The 6,748-nt window shown below is 52.4% G+C and overlaps 1 pseudogene; it reads left to right on the top strand.

The window, feature by feature from the left end:
• The first annotated feature begins 607 nt into the window (after positions 1-607).
• LOC128933547 (olfactory receptor 14A16-like) lies at positions 608-1,540 on the top strand (annotated as a pseudogene).
• Positions 1,541-6,748: the final 5,208 nt, after the last annotated feature.

Below are 6,748 nucleotides of genomic sequence, written 5' to 3'. Positions count from 1 at the left end.
GAGGATGCTGCATTGTTAAGGACTGCTCCCAGCACGGCACTTAACTGCAGAACCTTTCCAAGTAGATTATACAGGGAGCACAGCAAGGCAGGGGCTGCATAAAAGGGCAAATCTTGCTTTTTTACGTAACTGCTCCGGGTTGCCTGGATGGTAAATTGCACATAGATATTGATCTCCCAGTTCAGGTTGAGAATTTAAATTAAAAAAATCACAGATTGAATACAAGAGGCAGTGACAGAAATCAGCACAGGGCCCCTCACAGGCAGCATCAGTATTGCTTTCCCAGCCTCCTCAGGGTTGCTCTGATGTTGCCATCAGAGCCTGCAGAGCCACAGCAGCCCCTGGGCAGTGCCAGAGTTGGGAGGGGTCTGCAGGGCAGAGCCGAGCCCCCAAGGCTGGGCTGGGCTCGGGCAGCACTGGAAGGGCCCAGCCCTGGGCATAGGGAAGCAGCTGCTGGCAAGGACAGCTCGAGGCAGCAGAGCCCTGGGCAGGCAGTGGGGGGAAAGTGTCCTCTTTCCTCCCAACTATTCCATGATTACTTGTCCTCTCCAAACCCAACCAGTCCATGATTACTTTTTTTACAGATCCCCATGCCAAGGAAGCGCAAATGTCCAACAGCAGCTCCATCAGGCACTTCCTCCTGCTGGCATTGGCAGACACGCGGCAGCTGCAGCTCCTGCACTTCTGCCTCTTGCTGGGCATCTCCCTGGCTGCCCTCCTGGGCAACGGCCTCATCATCAGTGCCGTAGCCTGCGGCCACCACCTGCACACGCCCATGTTCTTCTTCCTGCTCAACCTGGCCCTCACTGACCTGGCCTCCATCTGCACCACTGTCCCCAAAGCCATGCACAATTCCCTCTGGGACACCAGGAACATCTCCTACTCAGGATGTGCTGCACAGGTGTTTTTCTTTATGTTTTTCATCTCAGCAGAATTTTACCTGCCGACCATCATGAGCTATGACCGCTACGTGTCCATCTGCAAACCCATGCACTACGGGACCCTCCTGGGCAGCAGAGCTTGTACTCACATGGCAGCAGCTGCCTGGGCCAGTGCCTTTCTCTATTCACTTCTGCATACAGCAAATACATTTTCCCTGCCCCTGTGCCATGGCAATGCCCTGGGCCAGTTCTTCTGTGAATTTCCCCAGATCCTCAAGATTTCCTGCTCCTAATCCTATATCAGGGAACTGGTACTCATCACAGTTAGTGTGTATTTAGGACTTGGATGTTTTGTGTTCATTGTTTTCTCCTATGTGCAGATCTTCAGGGCTGTGCTGAGGATCCCCTCTAAGCAGGGACAGCACAAAGCCTTTTCCACCTGCCTCCCTCACCTGGCTGTAGTTTCCCTCTTCCTCAGCACTCTCATGTTTGCCTACATGAAGCCCCCCTCCATGTCCACCCCATCCCTGGATCTTACAGTGTCAGTTCTGTACTCGGTGGTGCCTCCAGCCCTGAACCCCCTCATCTACAGTCTGAGGAACCAGGAGCTCAAGGCTGCAGTGTGGAGACTGATGACTGGATGCTTTCAGGAACATTAAACAGCTGGTCAATTTTTGCAAATCACATGTAATAAAAGTCATCTTTGATACTTCTTGTTGGTTTTATTTTGGAGGTCTTTTTTCTTTGTTTTACTTTTTAATATTGTCCACAAAGAACTGTCATTGTCTGTGCAATTTCTCATTTGGTTTCTCTCCACCTTCTCTGTGGCCACAGACTTTGTCAATGAGGGGCTGCACTCTCAGTGGCTTTAAAGGAACTAAATGATCTCCCAGCAAAGTTTTCTGCAGAGATGCCCTTTTGTTACCTTCTCTAGAGCTGCAGCAGCAATGTCTATGTGCAGAGCTGGGGGCAGATCAGTGCTGGCACAGCACCTGTGCCCAGCAGCAGCAGCACTTGGTGTTGCCAGTGCTGCTGCCGTGGCCCTGCCCCACTGCCCTGCTGGCCCTGGCGTTGCTGTAGGGCCTGAGTGCTCTCGGGGCCAGGAACAGACCTGGGGGTGGCAGTACCGGGGCTGCAGCAGCGACAGGCCATGGGCACTGCTGGGGCAGTGTTGATGCCTCATGCCATGGCCTGGGGGCTCCAGGCTCCTTGCCCAGGCTCTCTCAAGAACACACCAAGGCCAATGCTCAGCAAGAAAAGCCCCGTGAGCAGCCCCAGGCTGGCCATGGGCAGGCTGGGGGCAAACAGCATGGCTGGGGCTCTGCAAGGGCCCTGGGCGAGACGGGAAGGAGCAGCAGAGCAGGGGCTGATCCATCCCCAGTGCGCTGCACAGCCCAGGGCAGCGTCCCAGAGCGTCCTGATGGAGCTGCCAACAACATCCCCCCTCTGCAGCCCTGGTCTCTCCCCCAGCTCAGACAGGTGCCCCATCCTTGCAGGCACAGACACAGCAGCACTGGCTCAGGAGCCCCTGTTTGCATTGCACAGAGCAGGGGGAGCCCCCCCATGCTGTTGATGTGGGGACATGAAGCTGAGGGAGCACAAATGCCATCAGCCCCTGGGGCCAGCAAGGGCTGAGGGACACCAGGGAAACCACTCAGCTTTGTCCTGGCCTCTGCTCTCAGCCAGAAAGTTTGTTCCCATCAGCTGGGAGTTTCCTGTCCCACTGCAGACGCTCTTGCTCAGAGCCAGGGCTGCCTGGCAGCCACCCCCAAACTGCCCTGAGTATTTCCTTTTGGTACCAAAAAGAAATTTGGTACAAATTTCTTTTCATTGCCCCACCCCTGTTCCCTCCCCTGCAAACAGCCCATCCCTGTTTGCCCTTTCCTCTCTGGCCCCACTCCCCATTGCAGTTCCTGACTTGGCACCATGGGAACGACTCTTGGGCAGCAGAATCATCCTACAAATGCTGCAGGAATTGTCTGCAGGCTCCTGCAGTGCCTCCTGCTGCTCCCTTGCCAGAGGCACACCAGGCCAGGGGAGCACATCTGGGCTGCTGTGTCTGGCTCTGGAGCTCCCTGTTCTGGGCAGTGAGGAGGAGCTGCAGAGGCTCTGCAGGACTGACAAGATGGGCTTTGGGGCTTGCAGGAGAAGCTGAGGGACCTGGGCTGCTGGAGCTTCTCAAGAGGAGGCCCAGGGCTCATCCTGCAACTGCTGCAAGGGTGGTTCCAGAGAATCCCAGAATCAGCAAGGTTGGAAAAGACCTCTGAGATCATCAAGTCCAACCTGTACCCTGGCACTGCCTTGTCTCCCCTGAGCCTCCTCTTCTCCAAGATAAACAACCCCAGCTCCCTCAGGTGCTCCTCACAGGACTTGTGTTCCAGACCCCTCCCCAGCCTTGTTTCTCTTCTCTGGACATGCTCCAGCCCCTCCATGTCCTTCCTAAATTGGGGGCTCAGAACTGGACACAGCACTTGAGGTGCTGCCCAACCAGTCTGAGCACAGGGGAAGAATCCCTGCCCTGCTCCTTCTGGCCACACCATTCCTGATCCAGGCCAGGAGTCATTGGCCTTCTTGGCCACCTGGGCACACTGCTGGCTCATGTCCAGCCTGCTGTCCATCAGTCCCTGCAGGTCCCTTTCTGCCTGGCTGCTCTCCAGCAACTCTCCCCAGTCTGTAGTGCTGCAGGGGTTGCTGTGGCCAAAGTGCAGGACCTGGGACTTGGACTTGTTAAACCCCACCTTGTTGGGTTTGGGCCCCTGCATCTATCCTGTTCAGGAGCCCTGCTCCCAGCATGAGCCCACTTGCTGCCCCTGTGTGCTTCCAGTTTCCTTCTTTCTCCCAGGATGATCCTGGTCACTTTCCCTCACTCCTGGCAGGATCCCTCTTCTTCCCAGTATGATCCCAGGCACTCCCAGTCATTCCCTGTTATGATGCAATTTGTCCCCAACATGGTCCTAGTGCTCCCAGTTGCTCCCACTTTCATCCAGTGTGTTCCCATTTGTACCAGTTCCCCTAGTATATTCCCAGTAACTCCCAGTATGATGCCAGTCTCTTCCAGCAGGACCTCAGTCACTCACACTTGCCCCCAGTTCCTCCAGCGTGTTCCCAGTTCCCCCAGCACATTCCCCGTGGCTCCCAGTGTGGTTCCAGTCACCACCTGCATGGTCTCAGGCACTCCCAGTATATTCCAGTTGCCCTGAACATTCTCATAGTCATTGCCAGGCACTCCCAGTTACCTCAGCATGGTTCAGCTGCCCCCAGTTTCATCCCAGTCACTGCCAGGACATCCCAGTTGTCACCAGCATGCATCCTGTCATTCCCAGTTGCTCCCAGTGTGTGTTCAGGCAGCTCCCAGCATGTGCCTGGTAGCTCCCAGTAATTCCAATCAGGGTCCATTGACACCCACTCTAATCCCAGTAGGATCCCAGTCACTCCCAGTATGATGCCAGTGGCCCCCAGTGTGATCCCAGTTACTCCCTGTCAATGCCAGCATGACCTCAGTAGACTCCAGTATGATCCTCATGACTCCCAGTCTCTCCCAGTATATCCCAGTCACCCCCAGCATGTTCCCAGTCACTGCCACTTCCTCCCAGTTGCTTTCAGTATGATTCCACTTGCCCACATCCCCTCCCAGTCAATCCCAGTATGATTCCAGTCATCCACAGTGTGATCCCAGTCTCAGCCAGCATGCACCCAGCTGTTCCCACTGTGATCCTAGTTGCTGCCAGAATAGTTCCAGTTGTTCCCAGTTCCTGCCCAGTTTTCTCTAGAATAGTCCCAGTCCCTCTCAGCATTGTCCCACTCCCTCCCAGTTGCCCCCAGCATGGTCCCAGCTGTTTGCAGTGTGGTTCCAGTGCCCCTAGTATGGTCACAGTCACTCCCAGCATATCCCAGTTCCCCAGTGAGGTTCTGGTTACCTGAGAATCATCCCAGTCTTTCCCATTTACTCCCACTTGCCTCAAGCATGATCCCAGTTTCTGGCAGTGGCCCAAAGTGTGGCCCCAGTTACCCCAGTTGTGTCCTTAGTCCCCTCAGCATGGTTCCAGTATCCTCCAGTTGATCCCAGTTGCTCCCAATTTGTCCACATTTTCCTCTCAACATGGGCCCAGAAACTCCCAGTACCCCCACAGTCAGGATCCATTCTCACCTGCTGGAATCCCAGTGGCTCCCAGGATGATCCCAGTTGCACCCAGTCACTCCCATTATGATTCCATTCCTGCCCAGAGTGACTCCCTGTCACTCTCAGTGTGGGCCCAGTTGCTCCCAGTCACCTCCAGCATGGTTCCAGTCACAGCCAGCACCTTTCCAGTCACTCACAGTCTGGTTCCAGTAGGATCACAGTCATTCTCAGATACTCCTAATACTTTTCCAGTCACTCCCAGTATGATCACAGTCAGTTCCAGTATGACTCCAGCATGGGCACAGCTGCTTCTGTTGGAGAAAGAAATGAAATTTAGCGAAATGTTTAATCACAGTTTAGTTATGAGTTGTGTGCGAATTGGTTTGTTAAAAACAGTTCTGTAGCCGTTGATAGTATGTGTTGAGTTTCGTGTGTAACTTAGCAGGTAGTCTTAGGAACTTAATAAATGTTTAAACTAGTGTAGGAAAGTAAGAATGCTAACCTGTCTGGAGGCAGCATACAATGTTCTTAGAATAAGATAAGCAGAAGATTTATGATTTTGTTTGTGAACTAAGGAATGTATCACAAGGGGTCTGTTGCTAGTCAAGGGGAACTGTTTCTTGGAGACCTTGTTATGAATCGCATGTATAAAAGGGAGGCACCTGTATGTGAAGTTGGGGCTCTGACTTAGGACTCTAGTCCACAGGCTCCCGGGCCCTTAATAAAGCACCGCACAAAACTTATCCAAGTTTTGTGTCCTTTATCAATCGGGCAACAGTTTTCTGGCGACCGCGGCAGGACTCCGAGGGTGTCCGGGGCGGTTTGCATCTCGATCCACTCCAAGCCAGCACCGAGCACTTCTCGGGGAGTCATCGGTTCGTCCCCGACCCCCGCTCCTGTCAGACAACTGCATGAGGTAAGCCCGAAGGTGCTTTATATTGGAAAAAGGTGACAATTGGATTTGGATTTGGTGGTTGATGGATAAGCCTAGGCTCCGGCCATAAGACGTCTAAGTACGCAGGACCGGAACTCGCCTTCTGTTCTTTGGGAAGGATGGTGAGAAGGTATATTGGTTTATTGGTACTAAAGGTAGAATTAAAGGCTGTAATATGATGTCTTTTAAAACTTTTAAAACCTTAGTGCAAGCCAATGGTAAAATACCTGGAAATACGCCATTAGGTTGTATATTGAAACGATGGAAAAGTGAGGGGTATTATCAAGAATTGGATAAAAGTAAAATGATAGATTATTGTAATCATTGGTGGCCTGAATATGAGATTGGGGAAGCGGGATGGCCAGTGAATGGTACACTGGAATTGGGGATAATGGAATCTTTGATGCAATTTTTAAGGAAAAATGAGAAATGGGATGAAATACCGTATTTAGATTTGTTTTTTGTTTTATACCGGAAAGAAGAATGGCAAAAGGAGTGCGGTATTTTGATTTTAAAAGTAAATTATGAGAGGGAGTGTGTTGGATGTAAAGAAAGAAAGGAGCATAATTTGTATCCTCTGATCGAGGAAGATTTGTCCTATTGTATAGCACCCCCGAGGGTTCCGGTTGCTCCTAATGTGCCCCCTGCTCCCCCTGCCAATATATCTATACAAATGGGATCTAGTGAGAGTGATAGTGATGGTGATGGCGAAAAGAATGAGAGTGTTAAAAGAACTCCGTTAGCAGGGCGGACTCACCAAGGAAGGAAGGGGCAGAAGGGGCCACAGTTAATTGCACCGTTAAGGGAAGCTGT

This window comes from Melozone crissalis, unplaced genomic scaffold, assembly GCF_028551555.1.
Source record: "Melozone crissalis strain CALT ecotype California unplaced genomic scaffold, PUWL_Pcris_2 ptg000010l_1, whole genome shotgun sequence".
NCBI classification, from domain to species: Eukaryota; Metazoa; Chordata; class Aves; order Passeriformes; family Passerellidae; genus Melozone; species Melozone crissalis.
This window is presented reverse-complemented; position numbering and strand designations above follow the sequence as displayed.